General features: G+C 38.9%; 1 protein-coding gene across 4 annotated transcripts in view; it reads left to right on the top strand.

The window, feature by feature from the left end:
• Positions 1 to 24551, top strand: part of SPOCK1 (SPARC (osteonectin), cwcv and kazal like domains proteoglycan 1) — a 1018929-nt gene that overhangs the window by 498205 nt on the left and 496173 nt on the right. The window lies entirely within an intron of this gene.

The following is a 24551-nucleotide window of genomic DNA, read 5'->3' as shown; positions in this document are numbered from 1 at the left end:
TTTTCTGATATGGGATTATTTAAGAATTCTATTTCCTCTTCTGTTAGTCTAGGCAGTTTGTATTTTTGTATATATTCATCCATTTCTCCTAAATTGGTGTATTTATTGCCATATAATTGGGCAAAGTAATTTCTAATGATTGCCTTAATTTCATCTTCATCGGAGGTGCTGTCCCCTTTTCCATCTTTAATGCTGTTAATTTGCTTTTCTTCCTTCCTTTTTTTAATTAGATTGACCAGTACTTTGTCTATTTTGTTTGTTTTTTCAAAGTACCAGCTTCTTGTCTTATTTATTAAATCAATAGTTCTATCACTTTCGATTTTATTAATTTCTCCCTTAATTTTTAGGATTTCTAGTTTGGTTTTCTGCTGGGGGGTTTTAATTTGATCTCTTTCGAGTTTTTTCATTTGCATTTCCAATTGATTGATTTCTGCTCTCCCTAGTTTATTAATATAAGCATTCAGGGATATGAATTTACCTCTGATTACCTCTTTGGCTGCATCCCAAAAGGTTTGAAAGGATGTCTCGCCATTGTCATTTTCCTAGATGAAATTATTAATTGTTTCTATGATGTCTTCTTCAACTAAATGGTTTTGGAGTATCATATTGTTTAATTTCCAATTGGTTTTAGATTTGGTTTTCCATGCACCATTACTAATCATTATTTTTATTGCCTTGTGATCTGAGAAGGCTGCATTCATTATTTCTGCTTTTCTGCATTTGTGTGCTATGTTTCTGTGACCTAATGTATGGTCAATTTTTGTGCATGTGCCATGTGGTGCTGAGAAGAAGGTGTATTCCTTTTTATCCCTATTTATTTTTCTCTATATGTCTATTAATTCTAATTTTTCTAAGATTTCATTCACTTCTTTTACCTCTTTCTTATTTATTTTTTTATTTGATTTATCTAAATTTGATAATGGTTGGTTTAAGTCTCCCACTAGTATGGTTTTATTGTCTATTTCTTCCTTCAATTCTCCTAGTTTCTCCATTAGAAATTTGGGTGCTATATTATTTGGTGCATACATGTTGATTAATGATATTTCCTCATTGTCTAGAGTCCCTTTTAACAAAATATAATTACCTTCCCTATCCCTTTTGATCAGGTCTATTTTTGCATTGGCTTTATCAGATATCATGATTACCACTCCTGCCTTCTTTCTATCAGTTGAGGCCCAGAAGGTCTTACTCCATCCTTTAATTCTGACCTTGTGGGTGTCAACCCGCCTCATGTGTGTTTCTTGAAGACAACATATGGTAGGGTTTTGGATTCTAATCCATTCTGCTATTCGTCTACGTTTTATGGGTGAGTTCATCCCATTCACGTTCAAAGTTATGATTGTCATTTGTGGACTCCCTGGCATTTTGATTGCCTTCCCTAATTCTAACCTTTTCTTCTTCGGCTCTACCTTTTAGTCCAGTGATTTACTTTGAATCAGTCCCCCTTGTCCCCTCCCTTGATGTTTCTTTTTTTAGTCCCTCCCTTTTTCTTCCCTCCCCCTCCCCCCTCTCTTTCCCTCCCTTTTTGTTCTCCCTCTCCCCCTCCCCCCCTTGGTTTTCCCTTCTCCCTACCCTTGTTGGGTAAGATAGAATTCAAGATCCAAATGGATCTGGATGTTTTTCCCTCTCAGAGTTGATTTCCCTGAGATTAAGGTTTAAGTAAAAAAAAACCCTCTCTTCCTCTCCTTCTTATAGGAGTTTTCTTCCCGTCCCCTTCTCATGTGAATCTTTGTGTGAGAATGATTATTCTATTTGGTCTTTCTTTACCCCCTATTTATACATTACATTTCCCCCACATATTAGTATACATAGATTGATATAAATGTAGTCCTTATAGAAGAGAGTTTGAGTAAAAGAAGAAGATAACATTTTCCCCCTTTCCTTAATATTTACCTTTTCAGGTATTCCTTGCTCTTTGATTTTCGGTATCAAACTTTCCACAGAGCTCTGGTCTTTTCTTTGCAAAAAGTTGGAAATCTTCTATTTTCTTGAATGCCCATACTTTCCCTTGGAAGTATATAGTCAGTTTTGCTGGGTAGTTGATTCTTGGTTGGAGACCCAGCTCTCTTGCCTTTCTGAAGATCATGTTCCATGCCTTACGATCATTCAGAGTAGAACTTGCAAGGTCTTGTGTGACCCTGATTGGCATTCCTTTATATCTAAATTGTCTTTTTCTGGCTTCCTGTAGGATTTTTTCTTTTGTTTGATAGCTTTGGAATTTGGCAATTACATTCCTGGGAGTTGTCTTTTGGGGGTTTAGTGTAGAAGGTGTTCTGTGAGCTCTGTCAGTGGCTGTATTGCCCCCTTGTTCTAGAATCTCTGGGCAATTTTCTTTGATTATATCTTGTATCACCATGTCCAGTTTGGTGTTTATTTCTGGCTTTTCTGGGAGTCCAATTATTCTTAAATTATCTCTTCTCCCTCTATTTTCCAGATCTGTCACCTTGTTGGTGAGATATTTTATGTTCTCTTCTAATTTCTTGGTATTTTGGCTTTGCTTTATTAATTCTTGCTCTTTTACAGGATCGTTGTCTTCCAGCTGCCTGATTCTGGCCTTTATAGCCTGGTTTTCCTTTTCAGTTTCATCACACCGGTTTTGTAGATGTGTGAATTTCTTTTGCATTATTTCCAACTTTTCCTCCCAGAAGGCTTCCATCTTTTTGGTCATTTCTGATTCAAATTCTTCATGGGTTTGTGGAGAGTTTCCATTTCCTTTGGAAGATTTTGGAGCATTTTCTTGTATATCTTCTTCTATCTCCTCTGTATTTTGTATTTTGGCTCCATAGAATGTATCCAAAGTCGCCCCTTTCTTCTTATTTTTCTTGGTATTTTTGGGCTTCTGTGCTTCTGTGGAGTTTGCCATCTCTGAATGTGGAGGATTAGCTTTTCTTATCTCTGTCTGGTGTTCAGAGGCTTTAGTCCTGGGCAGATTGTCGGTTCTATGAGGTTTCCCTGGGTTAAATTGAGTATGCCTCACTGGAACTGGAGTGGAAGGGTCGGACCTGGGGGCCACACTCTCCCCTGGCTCTCTGGGTCGGGTTGCTTTCCGGAAGTTGCCTTCAGAATAGCTGGCCGTGAGGCTGTTTCGTTGGCCTGCGGGGCGATGGGCTGCGGCTTCCCGGAGCTCCAAGGGCAGTGACTTTCACTGAGACTTGGATAGCAGGATCCAGCAGGTGAGGCTGTCTTGCCCACCCTGAGGGTTGCTGTTGTTTCAGATAAGCCTGCTCTCTGCGGGGGGAGCTCCGAGGGCAGTGACTTTCACTGGGACTCGGATAGAAGGCCCTGAGGGTTGTTGTTGTTTCAGTTGACCCTGCTCTCTGAACGGGGCGGGGCTGCGGCTTCCCGGAGCCTTGGACTCTGTGTTCCTACCCCTTAGGTCCAAGTGATCTCGGGTTCTGGCTTTTGAGGGGGGCCATATCTTCTGATCCAGGTCCAGGTCCAGGAGGAGGATTCCCAGAGTCTATGCTGTTGATCGTCTTGAATTTCGGCACCTTAGGAGCTTATAGTTTGAGATAGGTCGCGAAGGGTTTTCCGGAGATCTGAACTTTTAGCTTTCTCTAAGCCGCCATCTTGACCGGAAGTCCATATAATTCCTGTTTTTGTCTTGGCAAATATATTCCTAAATATTTTATTTTGTATAGGGTGATTTTAAATGGAATTTATTTTTCTAACTCTTGCATCTGGGTTGTGTTGGAAATGATGATGATTTATGCGAGTTTATTTTGTATCCTGCAACTTTACTAAAGTTGTTGATTATTTCCACTAGCTTATTTGTTTATTCTGTAGGATTCGTTAAGTAGACAATCACATCATCTACAAAGAGTCATTGTTTAATCTCCTCATTGCAGACTTTAATTCCTTCAATTTCTTTTTCTTCTCTAATTGCTACCACTAGTGTTTCTAGTACAATGTTAATTAATAGAGGTGATAATGGGCATCCTTGCTTTACTCCTGATTTTATTGGGAATGCTTCTAACTTATCCTTATTGCAGATGATACTAGCTTATGGTTTTAAATATATACTGTTTATTATTTTTTAGGAAAGGCTCTTTTATTCCTATACTTCCTAGTGTTTTCAAAGGAATGAGTATTGTATTTTGTCAAAGGCTTTTTATATATCTATTGAGATAATCATGTGATTTCTGTTGGTTTGCTTGTTGATATGGTCAATTAAATGGATGTTTTTTCTAATATTAAACCATCCTTGCATTCCTAATTTTTAATAATTCTTGATATTTTGGGATCTATCTTCTCTCTCCTTCCATCCTACCCCAACATGGGAGGTTATATAATATAGTTTAGGTTGTATAAAACATTCCATGTATATAATATTATGTATGTGTATAATATATAATGTATAATAATGTATATAATGTTATAGAAACATACATTGCTTATATGAGTAAAAAATTCATGAAGGAAATAAAATGAAGAATGGCATACTTCAATTTGAATTCAAACTTTATCACTTTCTTCTTTGGCAATGGATAGCCTTTTTTTGTCATGAGTTCTTTGGAGTTATCTTGAATCCTTGCATCGCTGATAATAGCTAAGACATTTACAAGACATTATTTCTGTTTTTGTGTACAGAATTCTCCTGGTTTTGTTCACTTCACTTTGTATCACATCATATAACTCTTTTCAGAAGTGGCTAGAAAACATTCCTTCCATTGAATTCTTTGTTTATCCAGTAATCTCTGGTTTGTCTCTTCCCTAAGTTCTGAATTTACTGCCTCATTAGAGCACAACGATGGTTGTTATCCTTTATTTTTCAGTAAAAAAACTTCATTCTGAATATTAAATTCTTTGTGGTCAATTGTCCCTGAATATGCTAAAAGTTTTGATTTACTCTATATTTTTTCACATGCCCAAACATGGCAAAATGTTTTAAGTCCTCTATAGTGCCACTTACTAGAAAAGAGCAAGAATTTAACATTAAAAAATGTAGGTACCTCCCAGCTGTGTGACCCTGGGCAAGTCACTTGACCCCCATTGCCTAGCCCTTACCACTCTTCTGCCTTGGAGCCAATACACAGTATTGACTCCAAGACGGAAGGTAAGGGTTTAAAAAAAATGTAGGTACCAGAGCTTAAAGATAAAAGCCCTGTTATGTAGCAGTAGCTACATATTAGTAACTAGATCATGCACACAAGCAGAAGGTAATGATCAATTCTCTGAAAATACACACAAGCGCGCGCGCACACACACACACACACACACACACACACACATATACTCTGCATATAACCCAGGACAGTATAAAATGCATTATTAACACTTTCTCTGTCACTTTCTTAAGTCTAGACAAACAGTAAATGAAGCACTTATTTGTAGCAGTTAGTCATTTTTGAGACAAACATTACTAAAATTTTTACAATCCAATTGAGCTGGTTGCAACATAATCCTGTGACATAGAGGATACTTAGCACTTGGGAGAGACTACATTTATCTGAACTGTGGCAAAAGCTCCCATGATCTTTTCAGTCCTAGAAGTTAGAGCTGAAAGAGACTGTAAAGTTATCATCTAGTCTCCCTTACTTTTAGTTGAGGAAATTGATGTTCAGGCAGGTGGAACTTCTTGCACAAGGATAGATCAGTTTGAGAGGGAACTATGACTAAAATTCAAGCCTCTTGACTCCAAATCTTGTGCCCTTTTCATTATGGCCTATTGTTTGGCATATATATTGTGATTGCTTACCTATGAGCTTTGAGGTTGAACACATTTCCTCTTTCTCATGTTGTGCATATTTAATGTAATCCAAAGTTATGACCTTAAAATCTGTTCCTGACACCTATAGAATAGCATTAGGATAAAGACCATTCCAGCTGTCCTTGATGGGAAATTACACAGGATTTAGCCTGCAAATCATTTCGTTTGGATTGTACCTCCTTTCAAGGCCACTAGAAAGGATTAGAAAAGCTTGCTGGACTTTGGTCCTCTAGTTGTGAGGGAAGGGTGCTGCCTGCCTGCCTATCAGTGAGACCCTCCTGGGAACCAATCAGTTATAGGTACTGGGGGACCAGTCATTTTTCATAGGCACCACTGTAATCCCTTTCAGCTATCATAAGATTTAAAGGCTGATTTGCTGTGGCCAGATGGGACCCATGGGAAGGTTTTTAGAAAGAGACTAACTCCTTAAGATGGCCAGATAGAAAATATCCTAAGAGGCACATTTTCCAGCTCTCCAGCTAGAATTGTTCCACAACAAATTGCTTGGGGGCAAAATTAATGGCAGAACTGGGCCTCAAATCCAATTATAGGGCAGCTTGTGTTTTATTAAAATATTTTTTTCTAAAATTCATGACAGGAAAATGTCAACTCAGCAAGAGTTGGGGTTTTTATTTTCTTCCTACCTCTAGCCCCCCACTGTGACCGTGCAAAATTGAATATCATTTATATTAAGAGAGAAAGCTCAGGAACTGTGTGAGAAATCCTTCACCAGAATTCAATACAATATGAAATGTCTTCTGGGCACAGTACACACAAAGGAAGTTTATTGTTAGTTTTATCTTAGAGAAAAAAAAATTTTTTTTCAATGATGGATTTCTACTTCCTTCTCCCCCTCCATTATTTATTTATTTTGGTTAAAGGAAAGAGAAGAAGGACTTTGGAGTGAATATATTTACATGAGTTACCAAGAAAGTCATTTTACATTGTTAGCATAAAAAGAAAATAAAAGCAGATTCAATTAAAAGGCAGCTTCCTGGTTTCAGTCTTTTTCCTATTTTTTTTAACTCAGTTTTGAAATGAAGTTTTGGCAGTGAAGGGTTTCCTAAGCAAATGTGTCAGGATCTAGTTCTTGAGGGAATGTATCTCTTCTTTTTTATATTTATATTAGCTAAACATTTCTGCAATGAACAGATAATACAAGTGTTCCCTGTACTGTACATTGTCTTGAAATCCCCAGTCTGGATGTTCTATCTGGGAAAATGGGAAATGAAGCAGCTGAACACAAGATTTTTTTTTGTAACTATTAGAGCTGCTTCTGACTTATGGCACTGGCAACATTGTTGAACAATGCTGATGCATACTCACCTCTATCATAAAGCAGTCTGGTGGTCCACAGAGAAAAATTTGAAAAACCTTTTAGCCTTTGGTGTTCAGTGGCTTTGTTACTGTAGGTTTCTGGTTTTGCTGTGGGCTTGTGGACTGTGCCATCTTTTGTAAGAAGGAGAGCTGTGGTACTGAGATCTCATACTCAGAGGAAAATGAAACACAGATGACCCGTGCAAAGAGCAGGTATTGGAGACTCAAGAGCTAGGATGAAGCCAGAAAGTAAAGCAATCTCCCTCCCTCCTCCAATTCAGCAAGGATTGATTATTGATGAACTTATGACGTATGTGCCAAACACTAAGCTAGGTGCAAAGGATAAAAACAAAATTTTCTCTTCTTCAGGAGTTTCCTTCTTGTTCTAGGAGAAAATAGCATGCATACAGATAAGTAAATATAAATATATTCAAAACTAATGAGTAACTTCATGGAGAAAATAACACTAATACCCTGGGCTACCCAGGGGAGTCTAGACAGGCCTCCTATGGGGTTTGGTTGTGGAATGGAACCTTTAAGGGAGTTAACTTCCCGAAGAGAAGAGGAGGCAGAGTTTTTCAAGCATGGACAGACACAGTTTATTCAAAGCCACAGAGGCAGGAGATGGAGTTTATACCAAGGAAGACAGTTCAATTAGTTCAAAGAGTTCAAAGAGTGAAGAGAAGAAATAGGCTCTAGAAGTGGGTCTTGTTCATGTTTCTGTAACATCAACAATAATGATACCTTATCTTTTATCTTAGAATCAATACTAAGTGTCGGTTCCAAGGAAGAAAAATGAAAAAGAAAAAAGAAAAAAAGAAAAAAAGAAAAAAGAAAAGAAAAAAAGGCAATTGGGTTAAGTATCATGCCCAGGGTCATACAGCTAGGAAGTGTTGGAGACCAGATTTGAAACCAGGAACTCTCATCTCTGGGGCTGGCTCTTTATCCACCGAACCACCTGGCTACTCCTATGCATTAAAAAAAAAATCCTTGCCTTCTGTCTTAGAATCAGTACTGTGTATTGGTTTAATTGGATTAACAGAAGTCATGAATATCCTGGGATAATACAACTAGTAAGTCGAAAAGACAAAATTCTAACTTAGATCTTTTTTGACTTTGGATTCTAACCCTCATTGTTTCTCCCTGGTCTATCTCCCATCTAGAACAGGGCCTTGTCCCATGGTAGGCCATAAGTATAAATTTATTTTCTCAAATGAACAAATTTATAAATGAATGAATCCAAGGTATGACCTGTGAAGTCTTTGTCAGTATGCTTAATAATTAGTTTTTTGAATAAAATAATGATAATTCAATATGATAAAAAGGGAAACTCCATTATTGAGTGACAAAATTCAAATTATTTACCTGGTTCTTGTCTTTGTTGAGCTCATAGTATGAGGTAGAATATAAAAAGGCCCTGAAAATCTAGCCTATTACTTCTCTACCCCAAATCTTCAGTACTCTTTATTGTCTGATGAGTACATTCAAGTACATTTGCCTACTACAAAGGCTCTCCATAATCTTGCTTTTTGATCTTATGATATTTCAAATTGAATAATACTCACATACACCCAATTTTTTTTCTTATGTTGATAGGTTGTGGTTGACCTTTGTACTTGAAGAAGACCTAAATGACCTCATTATGATGTGGCCAGTGTACAATGTACAATTAGACTGTGGCTAATCAGACCAATACAAACTCAGGATGTTCTACAATAGGTTGGGATAGATATGTCTCTTAATTTTTAGATCTCATGTTCCTTTTGAGCAGCTGAAGTTCTGCTTTGCTCAAGAACGTCTTGTGTTTTGTCCTTACCTTTTCACGTCCTCTTTCTACTTTAAATTCTACTCTGGGTCAAGATGGCTACTGAGTAGGAGCAGAGCTCTTCTTCTCCTTTCCACTGATGGAGACAGAGTGCTTCAAATAGACAAAACCTAGATAAAACGACCGAAGGAGTCCCATGATAGGACACAGCACAGAAGGTAGGCAAAGTTAGGACATTTCCAAGCAAAAAGGGGGCGAAAATTCCCCTACCAAGGGGCGAGCTCACCACCCCTCCCACATTTCACTTACCTTTTCAGAGTCCGAACTAGCACAGGACAAACTTCTAAGTTCTAGGAGGGAGGCTGGCTGAGTTCAACCCAGACTTACTCCTAAGAGAAATGACTCAGAACACTGGGAGGCTGAGGAAACATGGAGACAGGGGGTTGCAGAGCTTGGAGAGAGAGGGTGGCTCACAGCAAAAAAATGCCACAGAGAATAGTAAAATGCTCTCAGGCTAAAACCACTCCAGTGCTCAATACAGAGACCTCCCTACATCCTACACCCAGACCTCTTCCAGGCAACCTCTAAGTTGTCAGGGGCCAAACCTGCATGTAAGAATAGCAAGACTAGGAACCACAGGAGGCAGAGTAAATGTGGAGATAGGGCATGGAGCTTGGTCAGAGAGGGGAGGCTCAAAGCAAAATGCCACAGAGACCCAACAAAATAGCCTCTGGACAAAAACCTCTCCAGTGCTCAATACAGAGACCTGCCTACACTCCACACCCAGACCTCTGCAAGGTAATCTTTAAGTTCTTGGGGGCTGGACACTACTGAGGACTGGGGGGAAATATCCTCAGGGAAAAAACCTCTCCAGAGCCCAATAGAAAGATCACCTACATTCCTCACTTAGACATCTGACCATGATGGAACAAGGCAATGGCCACCAATTCCCAGGAACTAAAATTCACAAATACCAAAAAAACCAAACAAACAAAAAAACAAAAAAAAAAAACAAAAAAAAACAACCAAAGAAGAAAATGTTGACCCTTGATAATTTTTATACAGAAAAAAAACCAGACTAAAGAAAAGGCAGAAGAAGATGACCAACAATTAAACACACCCAAACCTTTGAGAAAAAAATAAATGTTGGAAATTTAACCATTGGGAAATTTCCAACATTTATAAGTCTAAGAAATTTTAAGGTTTACATTGGTCACAAGTTCTTGAAGGCTTTAAATCTGAGATTGTCATAAAAATGGAAGAAATGTGTCAAGAAAAGTGGGAAATAGTCCAAAAACTAAATGACAGTTAAAAAGACAGGATCTCCTATTTGGAAATTGAAGGCCAGAAATCAAAAGAAATAATAAGTAAATTAAAGAGCAGAAATGACCTGTTGAAAGCCATGAAACACAAGATAAATCAAACTGAAAAGGAAAATCAAAAGATAGTAGCTGAAAACCAGTCATTAAAATATCAAATTGCTCAATTGCCAATGATCTCACAAGACAGCAAGAATTACTAAAGCAAAGCCAAAAAATAAATTACAGATTAGAAAGCAACACAAAATATCTCACAGAAAGGGTGGTTGATCTTGAAAATAGAAGTTGGAGAGACAATCAGAGAATCATAGACCTACCTGAAAATCTGGAAAAAAAACAGAAACCTTGACACCATACTATAAGAAGTTATCCAAGAAAACTGCCCTGAGATTCTGCAACAAGAGGGCAAAGTAGACATTGAAAGAGTCCATAGATCACCCACCACACTAAATTCTCAAAAGACATCCCCCAGGAATGCAATTGCCAAATTCAATAACTTCCAAGCTAAGGAGAAAATATTATAAGAAGCCAGAAAGAAACAATTTAGATATCAAGGAGCACCAATTAGGATTACAAAGGATCTGGCAGCTTCCATGCTAAAACACCAGAAGGCTTGGAATATGATATTTAGAAAAGCAAGAGAATTGGGTCTTCAACCAAAGATCATCTATCGATCAAAACTGAATATATACTTCAAGGGGAAAGTATGGGCATTCAACAAAAGAGAAGACTTCCAAATATTTGTAAAGAAAAGAACTAAACAGAAAATTTGACGTTGAAATCCCAAAACCAAGATAAACATGAAAAGGTAAATAATAGAGAGAAGGGTCATATTTATTTTGTTCTCTAGGGACCTCAAATAAAGCCAAATTGTTTATATTCTTATATGGAAAAATGTTATTTGTAACTGTCAAAAATTGTATTTACTATTATAGTAGTTAGAAGAATTATCCATAGGTAGAGTTCGGGGTACTAAGTGGTTTAAAATCGCATATAAAAAAAAGAAGAAAGAAAAGGGGGGGTAATGGCATCAAGAGAAACTTGAAGGAATAAGAAACTTAGGATAACCTATACTACACAAAAAAGCACACGGAAAAAGGAAGGGAAGAATACAACTATAAGAAGGGGAGGGAGAGAGTGCTTAAAGGTAATACTCATACCTTATTCTCAGTGGAATCAATTCAGAGAGGAAAGAACATCTAGACCCACTGGAGTATTGAACTCTATGTTACACTATAGGGAAGTTGAGAGGAGAAAACTAAGGGGGAGGGGAATGGGGAGGGAAGTTAAAAAAGGGAGGGAGTGAAATAGGGTGAAGAAAGTTTATTAGACTTTAAAAAAACAAAAGGGAATAAAAAGGGAGGGGGCAGAAAGGGAGGGTGGGGAGGGAAGTAATTCAAGGGGGGAGAGTGTGTGGGGTAGCTTAAAAGACCCCAAAAGAAAATTAAGAGGAATAAAAAGGGAGTAGGGGAAAGTAAAATAAAATAAGAGTGGGGAGTAGGGGGACTGATTAAAAACAGAATACTGGTGTTGAAGGAATTAATGAAAGAGGAAAGAGCAGGACAAGGAGAGAAAATGAAAATTTTGGGAAATACACAAGTAGTAATCATAACTTTGAATGTGAATGGCATGAACTCACCTGTAAAGCAGAAGCAAGAGTGGATCAGAAACAAAAATCCTACCATATGTTGTCTACAAGAAGCACATATGAGGAAGGTAGATAAGCATAGGGTAAAAGTAAATGGATGGCAAAAAATCTATTGGGCACCAAGTGATAAAAATGAGGCAGGAGTCGCAATCATGATATATGATAAAGCCAAAGTAAAAATAGATCTAGTTAAAAGAGATAGGGAAGGTAATTACATCCTGATAAAAGGCAGTATAGACAATGAGGAAATATCAGTACTCAACATGTAGGCACCAAATGGCATAACATCCAAATTTTTAAAGGAGAAACTCATGGAGCTCAAGAATGAAATAGATAGAAAAACAATACTAGTGGGACCTGAACCTTCCTCTATCAGAACTAGATAAATTGAGCCAAAAAATAAATAAGAAAGAAGTAAGAGAAGTGAATGAAATCTTAGAAAAATTAGAGTTAGTAGATATGTGGAGGAAAATAAATACGGACAAAAAGGAATATACCTTCTTTTCAGCAGCATATGGTACATTCACAAAGATTGACAATGTACTAGGGCATAAAAACAGTGCAAACAGACTTCTGGGTAAAAATGGCAGCAATCTAGATGCAAATTGATTCCTCTCCCCTGAACCGAATGAAATAGACTACCTCAAAAGAGCATAAAATTCATCTTTAGAAGATTGGTGGGACTCTCCAGCAGCCCACAGCAGCAAAGGTACATGGGGTTTGAACACTTCCACACTATAAGAGGGAGAGAAAGCTCACTGCCAAGTGTGAGCTGAGCTGAGCTGCCCACCCCCACTACGGAGTAGGGACCAGCTCATTCACTGGAGACAGCAAGTGAGTGAGGAACATCTCTGCAGTAAGTGGGGAGTACTCCAGGGTCCTCAGAGCTGTTTCACTGGAGAGCGCGCAGACCGCAGGGGCTCCTGCAAATTGCGAATGCTGTGGAGTCTCTAGAAACGGCCTGAGGCAAAATCTCCTCTGCTCCTTGCTGTTGTGAGGGGGGGGGATGCATGCCAGGGTCCCTGGGAACTGACAAAGAATACCAGGGAACTACCCTGCGTAGCAGTTTTACAAGGGAAGCCTGCACGCACGGGAGAGAAGAGACCACTGACTATGTGGGCAGGCACTCTAACAAAATTTGGAGGCTGGAAGGAATCAGCCTGAGGCAAAAACATCAAAATTCGCCAATTCCACTCAGATTTCTGACTGAAAAGGAAAGGGAAAACCACCAAAGGGATGGCTCAGAATGCCAAATATCAACCCTTCAAGAAGAAAGGGAAAAAAGTGACTATTGAAAACTTTTATGGAGGAAAAACTAAGGCTACAGACGAAAAAGAGGATGAAATACAAACAAAATCAAAACACGCCCCCCCAAAATGGAAAATATCCAGAAGCTCTGGAAGAACTCAGAATGGAGCTTTTCCAAAAGATGGAAACCTTCTGGCAAGAAAAATGGGAACAAATTCAAAAAATAGGTCTTCAGCCTGACAGACAAGACCTCACAATTGGAGAAAGAGATGGAAGCCTCAAACAAAAGGGCAGAACAAACTGAAAAGCAAAACCAGTCATTAAAGACCAGAATTAAGCAACTGGAAGACAGTGATCTTGCAAAACAGCAATAATTAATAAAGCAAAGTGAAAAAATTAATGAATTAGAATAAAATATAAAATATCTCACTGACAAGGTGACAGATGAGGAAAATAGAGGAAGGCGAGTCAATTTGAGAATCATTGGTCTACCTGAAAAACAAGAGATTAACAAAAACCTTGATGCCATACTTCAATAAATCATCGAAGAGAATTGCCCCTATGTTCTCAAACAAGAGGGCAAAATAGAAATCGAAAGAGTTCATAGAACACTCTCTATACTAAATCCCCAAAAGACAACCCCCAGGAATGTAATCACCAAATTCAAGAGCTTCCAAACTAAGGAGAAAATATTACAAGAAGCTAGGAAGAGAAACTTCAGATACAGAGGCGCATCAATAAGGATCACACATGACCTAGCAGCGAACATGCTAAAAGACTGCAAAGCATGGAACACGATATACAGAAAAGCAATAGAATGGGGTCTTCAACCAAGAATCAGCTACCCATCAAAACTGACTATATACTTCCAGGGGAAAGTATGGGCATTCAACAAAATAGAAGATTTCCAAATATTTATAAATAAGAAAGGACCAGAACTCAGTGGAAAGTTTGACATCCAAACACAAAGAGCAAGATAAACATAAAAAGGTAAACATGAAAGAAAGGGAAAAGAAGAAAAGTACTTTATTTTTTCTTTTATTCAAATTCTCTTCTATAAGAGCCACAATTAGATCAAATTATATATACTAATATATGGGAGAAATGCTATGTGCGACTTTCAAAAATTATATGCATTAAGAGAGTAATCGGAAGAATCACTTATAGGGAAAGATTGGGGCATTAACATGATATGAGGGGAGGGAGAAAAAAAGAAAGAAAAAGGAAGGGGGGAATCAATGACAGTACTAAGATATACTTGAAGAAATACAAATAAATTAAATAGAACACTCTTTGCCACACAAAGATACACATGGAAAGGGGAGGGGAAGAATTCTCTTATAAGAAGGAGAAGAAAAGAGAGATAATTGGTATTATGTAAACCTTACTCTCAGTGAAACCAACTCTGAGAGGGAAGAACAACTACATCCATTGGGATGTTGAATTCTATCTTATCCAACAGGGTATGGGAGAAGGGAAAACCAAAGGGGCTGGGGGGAAGGGAACACAAAAAGCGAGTGAAGGAGAGGGGGGAGGGGAAGGGAACAAAAAGGGAGGGGCTGGAAAGGGAATCATAACACGGGAGGAGACTAGGGGGAATGATTTAAAATAAACCATGGGTTTAAAAGGTAATAGCAAAAGAAGAAAGGTGAGAATTAGAGGAGGATTTCAAAATGCTGGGGAATTCACAAATGACGATCATAACATTGAACGTGAATGGGATGAACTCACCCATAAAACCTAGACAAATAGCAGAATGGATTAGAATCCAAAACCCTACCATATTTTGTCTTCAGGAAATACACATGAGGCAGGTAGAAACTGACAAGGTCAGAATTAAAGGTTGGAGTAAGACCTATTGGGGCTCAAATGACAGAAAGAAGGCAGGAGTAGCAATCATGATATCTGACAAAGCCAAAGCAAAAATAGACCTGATTAAAAGGGACAGGGAAGGTAAATACATCCTGATAAAAGGGAGTATAGACAGCAAGGAAATATCACTAATCAACATGTATGCACCAAATGGTATAGCACCCAAACTTCTAATGGAGAAACTAGGAGAATTGAAGGAGGAAATAGATAATAAAACTATACTAGTGGGAGATCTGAACAAACCACTATCAAATTTAGAAAAATCAAATAAAAAATAAATAAAAAAGAGTTAAAAGAGGAGAATGAAATCTTAGAAAAATTAGAGTTGATAGATATATGGAGAAAAATAAATAGGGATAAAAAGGAATACACCTTCTTTTCAGCAGCACATGGCAAATTCACAAAGAGTGACCTTACACTAGGTCATAAAAACATGGCATACAAATGTAGAAAAGCAGAAAGAATTAATGCAAACTTTTCAGATCATAAGGCAATAAAAATAATGATCAGTAAGGGTATGTGGAGAGCAAAATCAAAAATCAATTTGAAATTAAATAATATGATACTCCAAAATTGGTTATTTAGAGAACAAATCATAGAAACAATTAATAATTTCATTGAAGAAAATGACAATGGTGAGAATTCCTTTCAAACCTTATGGGATGCAGCCAATGCAGTAATCAGAGGAAAAATCATATCCCCGAGTGCATAAATTAACAAATTAGGGACGACAGAGATCAATGGATTAGATGTGCAAATCAAAAAACTTGAAAGTGAACAAATTAAAACCCCGCAGAAGAAAACCAAATTAGAAATCCTAAAAATTAAGGGAGAAATTAATAAAATTGAAAGTGATAGAACTATTGAATTAATAAACAAGATAAGAAGCTGGTACTTTGAGAAAACAAACAAAATAGACAAGGTACTGGTCAACCTAATTAAAAAAAGGAGGGAAGAAAAACAAATTGACAGTATCACAGAAGAAAAGGGAAACCTTACCTCCAATGAAGAGGAAATTAAGGCAATCATTAAAAACTACTTTGCCAAATTATATGGCAATCAATATGCAAATCTAGGTGATATGGATGAATATTTACAAAAATATAAATTGCCTAGACTAACAGAAGAAGAAATAGAATTCTTAAATAATCCCATATCAGAAAAAAAGAAACCCAACAGGCCATCAAAGAACTGCCTAAGAAAAAATCCACAGGGCCTGATGGATTCAGAAGTGAATTCTATCAAATATTCCAAGAACAGCTAATCCCGATACTATACAAACTATTTGACATAATTAGCAAAGAGGGAGTGCTACCAAACTCCTTTTATGACACAAATATGGTACTGATTCCAAAACCAGGTCGATCAAAAATGGAGAAAGAAAACTACAGGCCAATCTACTTAATGGACATAGATGCAAAAATCTTAAATAGAATACTAGCAAAAAAAAAAAAAAACTCCAGCAAGTGATCATGAGGGTTATTTATTATAAGGTAGAATTTATACCAGGAATGCAAGGATGGTTCAATATTAGGAAAACCATTCACATAATTGACCATATCAACAAGCAAATCAACAAAAATCACATGATTATCTCAATAGATGTAGAAAAAGCCTTTGACAAAATACAACACTCATACTAGAAAGCATAGGAATAGATGTGCCTTTTCTAAAAATAATAAACAATATATATTTAAAACTATCAGCAAACACATCTGTAATGGGGATAAATTATAAGCATTCCCAATAAGATCAGGATTGAAACAAGGATGCCCATTATAACCTTTATTATTTAACTTTGTTCTAGAAACACTAGCAGTTGCAATTAGGGAAGAAAAAGAAATTGAAGGTATTAAAATAGGCAATGTGGAGGCCAGGCTATCACTCTTTACAGATGATATGATGGTCTACTTAAAGAATCCTGGAGAAGCACCCAAAAGGCTAGTCAAAATAATCAACAACTTCAGCAAAGTTGCAGGATACAAAATAAACCCACATAAGTTATCAACATTTCTATATATTTCCAACATATCTCAGCAGCAAGAGGTATAAAAAGAAATTCCCTTTAAAACCACCATAGCCAGTATAAAATACTTAGGAAACTATCTGCCAAGACAAACTCAAGAACTATATGAACACAACTACAAAACAATCTCCACACAATTAAAACTAGATCTAAATAAATGGAAAATCATCAATTGTGCATGGGTAGAATGAGCTAACATAATAAAAATGGCAATCCTTCCCAAACCAATTTACTTATTTGGGGCCATACCCATCAAACTACCGAAAAACTTTTTTTATAGAATTATAAAAACAATAACAAAGTATATTTGGAAGAACAAAAGATCAAGAATATCAAGGGAAATAATGGGAAAAATGCGAAGAAAGGTGGCCTAGCAATACCAGATCTTAAACTGCACTATAAAGCAATGATCATCAAAACCATATGGTACTGGCTAAGAGACAGAGGGGATTATCAGTGGAATAGACTTGGGGTAAGTGACCTCAGTACAACAGTCTATAATAAACCTAAAGATCCCAGCTACTTCTGGGAAAATTGGAAAACAGTATGGGAGGGATTAGGTTTGGTTCAACATCTCACACCCTATACCAAGATATACTCAGAATGGGTGAATGACTTGAACATAAAGAAGGAAACTATAAGTAAATTACGTGAATACAGAATAATATACTTGTCAGATCTTTGGGAAAGGAAAGATTTTAAGACCAAACAAGAGTTAGAAAAAATTACAAAATGCAAAATAGATTATTTTGATTACATTAAATTAAAAAGGTTTTGTACAAACAAAACCAATGCAGTCAAAATTAGAAGGGAAGCAACAAATTGGGAAACAATCTTTATAACAAAAACCTCTGACAAAGGTCTAATCACTCAAATTTAGTGGTAATCTAGTGGTAGTCTCTCAGTGACCGAAAATGACAATTGTCTTTGTGCATTATCATCTATTGATGTACCCTCATTTGGCTTTGAAGTCCAAAGACTGAGGTACAAAGTTTGTGGCACATGGGGCATGGAACTCCAGTTCTTACTGGAGGTGCGGTTGTGGCCTGGTGTCGGCATTCACGCGCAGCAGCACAATGTCAACGTCGTTCATCTTCAAAGGTGGAGGCGGCATGGTTAATGTGGGTTCACCAGCTGCTTCTGTCAGAGGCAGCAAGTTCTAGTTGCTTTGGTACAATGCCAGCCCACTTCAAGTTTGACTTTAGCAGATCTGTGAATCTTTTCTTTGGTCGACCTTGTTTCCTGAGTCCAGCTGACAGTTCACCATAGAATACCTGTCTCATTATTCGCTGTGGTTCCATTCGGATGACGTGTCCAGACCACCATAGCTGGGTTTTGAGGACCATTACTTCGACGCTGGTGGAGTTGGCTCTGTCAAGGACTTCCTGGTTGGTGATTCGGTCCTGCCATCGGATCCTCATGATTGACCGGACAGAGCATTGGTGGAATTGCTCCAGCTGTTTCATGTGCTTCCGGTACAGTGTCCATGTCTCACAACTGTACAGGAGCAAACTGAGGACCATTGCATTAAACACTTTGAGCTTCGTCGCAGTGCTTACACCTCTGTGTTGGAGGACTTTGGAGTGCAGCTGCCCGAGTATCTGGCTGGTCTTTTGGATCCTGGCATTGATCTCGTGGTCTAAGGATCCGTTGTTGGCGATGGTGCTGCCCAGGTACTTGAAAGTCTTGACGTTGGAAAGCTGCGTGCCGTCGAATGTAATGCATGGCTGGTTAGTTGGCCTCCCTGGTGCAGGTTGGAACAGCACCTCTGTTTTGCTGAGGCTGATAGTCAGGCCAAACAGTTTTGTTGCTGTAGAGAGCCTGTCCACAAAGGTTTGAAGATGATTTTCTTGGAGGGCCATGAGAGCACAGTCATCTGCGAAGAGAGCTTCCAGGATGATTCTCTCTGTTGTCTTTGTTTTTGCAGCCAGGCAGCGAAGGTCGAATAGTGAGCCATCCAGTCGGTATTTGATGTAGACTCCCAGGTCTGGATCCATCACAGCATGTCGTAATACTTGGGTGAAAAATAGATTGAATAGTACTGGAGCAAGGAAACAGCCTTGTTTCATGCCATTGGAGATGTTGAAGCGATTGGAAGTCTCTCCACCAGATAGGACTTCCCCTGTCATGTCGACATGGAAGAGCTGGATCAGTTTGACGAATTTTGCTGGGCAACCGAGCTTGCTGAGGATCACCCACAATGCGTCCCTGTTCACTGTGTTCAACTCCTTAGTCAGGTCTATGAAGCCAATGTAGAGACTCAGGTTCTGCTCAAGGCATTTTTCCTGCATTTGCCTCACCATGAAGACCATGTCGATGGTGCTACGATCTGGTCGGAAGCCACATTGTGATTCAGGCAGGTTCTGTTCTGAAGTAGATGACAGGAGTCTGTTGAGTATAACACAGGTGAGGATCTTTCCAGCAGTGGAGAGTAGTGAGATGCCTCTGTAGTTGTCACAGGCTGCTTGTGCGCCTTTGTTCTTGTGTAGGGCTACGATGGAGGCATCTCTGAGTTCTGGGGGCATGTCTTCCTCTTCCCATATGCTAGTCAGCACTATGTGGAATGCCTGGAGCTCCTTTCCATTTTAGGCCTTGTACACCTTGGTTGGGATCCCGTCTTTACTGGGTGCCTTGCCTGCACTCCTTTGTTTAATGGCTTTTTAGACTCCCTCTATTGAAGGAGGGACGTTAAGTTGTTCAGTGGTGTGGTTTGGGGGGATCTGTTCAAGGGTGCTTTGGTCGACTGAAAAGGGTCGATTGAGAAGCTGACTGAAGTGTTCTTTCCACCTGTTGCTGATGCCTTTTTTATCTTTTATGAGAGTGTCACCATCAGAGGATAGCAAGGGAGTGGTTGTGGGTTTTAATGGCCCATAGACAGTCTTGAGGGCACTGAAAAATTGTTTATAGTTTTTTGTATAAGCAAAGCGCTGGATTTCTTCTGCCTTTTCTTCCCACCATCGGTCTTGCATCTTCCTGATCTCACACTGCGCCATGGTTTGGAGAGACTTGAATCTGTCCCTTTTAGGAGCAGAGTTTGGGTTTTTTTGCCACTCCATAAAGGCTTTGTTCTTTTTGCTCAATAGTTCTTCAATAGCAGTGTTGTTCTCTCAAACCAGTCCTGGTGGTTGCGTTGTTTGGGGCCTACCTAGGACTGCCTTTGTTGGTTCCTTCACTGCGTCTCTGAACTGGTTCCGTTTCTCGGTTGAGCTTCCAGTGAGTGGTCCCTTGGCAGACAGCTTGTTGTCCAGGCAGGACTGGAATGTTTACAAATAAGATGGATCTCTAAGACGACTCACGTTGTAAAATGAGCGAACTGTCTGGGCGCGTTTTGGATGGCGAGGAGCAATGCACATTTGAAGAGTTGCTCTAACCAATTGGTGGTCTGTCCAGCATTCAGCTCCTCTCATGGCTCTGGTGATTTGTACATCCTGGATGTTTCGCCGGCTTACAATGATGTAGTCAATGAGATGCCACTGTTTTGATCGTGGGTGCATCCATGTTGTTTTATATTTGTTCGCCATTCTGGACACAGTGTTCGTGATGGTGAATTTGAACTCTGAGCATTTGATGAGTAGTAGTAGGCTGTTGTTGTTCATTTTCCCCACTCTGTGTTTGACAAGCACTCCTTTCCATCTTTCATGGTCCTGGCCAATGCGGGCGTTGAAGTCTCCCAGTATTATCAGCTTGTCATTTGTGGGCACTGAGTGCAAGATGGCACTCTGGTTAGAGTAGAACTGCTCAATGGTCTCCTTTGTGCTGGTCAGTGTTGGGGCGTATGCGCTGATGATTGTGGCATACTGGTCTTTTCTGAGAGGCAAACAGATCTTCATGAGCCTCTCGCTGATGCCCAGAGGCAAGTCTGGCAGCTGTTTGAGCAAGCTGGTCTTGATGGCCAGGCCAACACCATGGATTCTATCTTCATTTGAGGCTCTACCTTTCCAAAAGAAGGTGTATCCAGTGGTGGGTTCCCTGAGTGATCCCTCTTCTGGTAAACATGCTTCGCTTAAGGCTGTGATGTCAATGTTATATCGTGCCTGATCTTTACGGATTAGAGCTGTTCTTTTCTCAGGTCTTGGGTGTATTCTCTCTGTCAAGTAATGTCCTGATGTTCCATGCTCCTAATAGGAGTTTCTTTGTATTATGTTTTCTTTGGTTTTGACCACTTAAAGGGATGACTCGCCAGCCGTGGTGTGCTGACCGGGTGTTTGTAGGGCAGCCAATGTTTGGGACACCTTTTCTAGTCCCCTCCCTTGGTTAGGGTGAGGAGTGCTGTCCTAGAGAGGGCTGCTCAGTTGCCCAGGATGCTGCCGAATTTCCCTGCTGCCCTATATGGCCGAGCAACCACTGGTCTGTGGGCCTCCTATGTGCAGGATCGTGACTACAATTGCCAGTGCTCACCTCCACCTATTGTGTTGCCACTACCCCATTGCCGCAGGTCCACCCCGAGGGTGGACGGGGTTAGGATAGATGAGTGTGCACAAAGATACTAGTGTGTGAAGGAGATTTAATGGAAAAGTCGAAGCACAGAGACAGTCCTACTCTCTCGGCATTGGAAGCCTGGGTTCAGTGGTACGAAAAGTCGTTATACCTGGAGACTTCCTCAGCTGCATTGGATGGCCGTGTTGTCTTGTGCTCCAACATGCCCTAAGCACTCCACAGTGCCTTGCTGCATCGCCATCTCAGCCTTGAACCTTCTTATTTGGTTTCTTTCGTCTGTTCAGCCGAAGCAGTCTTCACATGCTGGGTGAGCAAGGTCCAGGTTCTCCAGGGGTCGACGACCTGATGGCTACCCTCACAAGGTTTAGCTGGCTTGTCGAAGCCTTTGCCAGGGGTGTGGCTGCTGCCACATGCTAGCAGCTACTGAGAGCCACAAGTGAGAGCTGGGTGTCAGTTGGGGGTCAGAAGCTGCCCTAGGAGGGCACAAGAAGCCCTCCATACCAGAGATACTAGCCCTCCCTGAACACCCCATACACCCCACTCAAATTTATAAGGAACTAAATCAATTGTTTAAAAAATCAAGACATTCCCTAGTTGATAAATGGGCAAGGGACATGAATAGGCAATTTTCAGTTAAAGAAATAAAAACCATTAATAAACACATGAAAAAATGTTCTAAATCTCTTATAATCAGAGAAATGCAAATCAAAACAACCCTGAAGTATCACCTCACATTTAGCAGATTGGCCAACATGACAGCAAAGGAAAGTAATTTATGTTGGAGGGGATGTGGCAAAATTGGGACATTAATGCATTGCTAGTGGAGCTGTTAACTGATCCAACCATTCTGGAAGGCAATTTGGAATTATGCCCAAAGGGCACTAAAAGACTATCTTCCCTTTGATCCAGCCATAGCACTACTTGGTTTGTACCCCAAATAGATAATAAGGAAAAAGACCTATACAGGAATGTTCATAGCTGAGCTTTTTGTGGTGGCAAAAAATTGGAAAATGAGGGAATGCCCTCCAATTGGGGAATAGCTGAATAAATTGTGGTGTCTGTTAGTGATAGAATGCTATTGTTCTTAAAGGAATAATAATCTGGAGGAATTCCATGGGAACTGAAATGACCTACAGCAATTGAGGCAGAGTGAGAGGAGCAGAACCAGGAGAACATTGTACGGGTATACTGTGGTAAATTCAAGTGTAATGGACTTTTCTACTAATGGCAATGCAATGATCCAGAACTATTTTGGAGGGACATATGAGAAAGAGTGCTATCCCCATCCAATGGAACAACTGTGGGAAAAGAAAGTAGAAGTAAGACAACCACTTGATCACATGGGTTGGTGGGGCTATGACTGGGAAAGTGGACTCTAAAAGATCATCATAGTGCAAATACTAATAATAAGGAAATGGGTCTTGAATGATGGCACATGTTAAACCCAGTGAAGTTTTGCGTCATATATGAGAGGGGTGTGGGGAGAGGGGAGGGAAGGAACACAAATCTTATAACCATGGAAAATTATTCTAAATCATCTAATTAAAATAAAAAAATATAAATTTTACCTTCAAATGGAATTTCTTTGAGGAAGTCATTTTTTATTCTCTTAGTAATGACCCTCTTGGACCTCATTTAGAATTTTGCTTTGTATCTCTCTTGTGCATTAGTTACTGATGTTTGTGACTTAATGTTGTACTAGACTAAAAATTTCAAGAGTTTCAGGTTGGTCAGCTATTGAATATTGTATCACCTTAGGTGCTAATGTGCAAAAAATAGATGCTTAATTAATGGCCATTAATTTTTATGAATTTAAACTGTTCAGTTTGTTCAAAGCCTAAACGAGCATAGAAAATGAATAATTATTTAAACTTTTTCTGCAATAGAATTGTGTGAGATGGGGTAAAGAAGTGTGTAGACTTCAGTTTTGTACATTATTACATAATGGGGCCAGACTTAGTTGTATGGAATTTTTGGCAAGACCAGACCTATCTCTCACAACTTCAATTTTCAACACTTAAATCTATCGTTCTGAAAAGGTGAAATAAATTATCTGCTGTACCCACAGTACTGAATATTATAACCTCTAATGCAACTTAAAAGCAACCTGGTTCTGTTCTGTTCATATGTCACAGTCATATTATACCCCCTGGAGCTATATTTTCATTATGCATTCTTGTGCATCATCTTAACTTTCTACTTTTACTGTGCAAATTGTATCTGAAGGTTTGAGGGCACAATTTAATGCTAACTGCATTTCTTCCTGAGTTTTATTCTCCATTCAAGATGTGAATAGAGTTATAGGAAACAAACCTTCATTTAATTCAATGACTAAATGAGTATTTAATCCAAAGCAGGCAAAGGCTAAGAATTAACAAAAGTTTCTGTCTTATTCTGAGATGAGGCCCAATATATGTTTACTAAGATTGAGATCACAGTGTCAGTCTCTTCTTACAGGACGTTATAGAATTAGAATCTATGCATTGAAACCATTGTTATAAGATTAGGCCTCATGGCTTTTAGAACATACTCATGTAAAAATACTGATGATATTTTTTGAAATTTTGTACAGCTATATCCCCCAAATAATATTTTGTCTACCACCAGGTTATTTTTCTTCCTTATTTAAACTTCCCAAATATAAGCTTTATTCAAAAACAGCTTGTTTTTTTTTCTTCCTGGTAACAAAATCTCAAAATAATATTAAGCCTAACCTCATATGGGAATCGGCCAGTGCTAGGGAGGACATCAAGAATCAGAACCCTACTTTCTGATTGCACAGAGCACTCAGGAGGGATCCTCCCATCTACAAGGAGCACACCTTCCTGCTGAATGCATCCCTATCTCTGTTCTTCTTGATGCAACCCTGCATCAAGTAAGTTATGTAAGTTATACTCTGTTAGTGTGTATGCCTGATTTGTATATCAGGTTCCATTTTCCTCTTCTCTTTCTTTTTGTCCCTCATTGCTTCAATAAAGCTTTGCACTGTACTGATTCTCATTGTACGGGCATTTAATAAATGTTTATTACTTAATTCATGGATCTGGCAATTAAACTAGCAGTTATTAAATACTAAATATTGCTGCAGGTTTGAGCAGAGTCAAAGACAAAAATTAAATGGTCCTTGCCTTAAAGAGGCCTTGATCTGAAATTCAAGGAGGAAGACAGACATTATATTCCCCTTATACATGAACTCTTTTTATATAGTT

Source organism: Monodelphis domestica, chromosome 1, assembly GCF_027887165.1.
Source record: "Monodelphis domestica isolate mMonDom1 chromosome 1, mMonDom1.pri, whole genome shotgun sequence".
Classification (NCBI taxonomy): domain Eukaryota; kingdom Metazoa; phylum Chordata; class Mammalia; order Didelphimorphia; family Didelphidae; genus Monodelphis; species Monodelphis domestica.
Note: the sequence above shows the minus strand (reverse complement) of the source record. Positions and strands in the feature narration are given on the sequence as shown.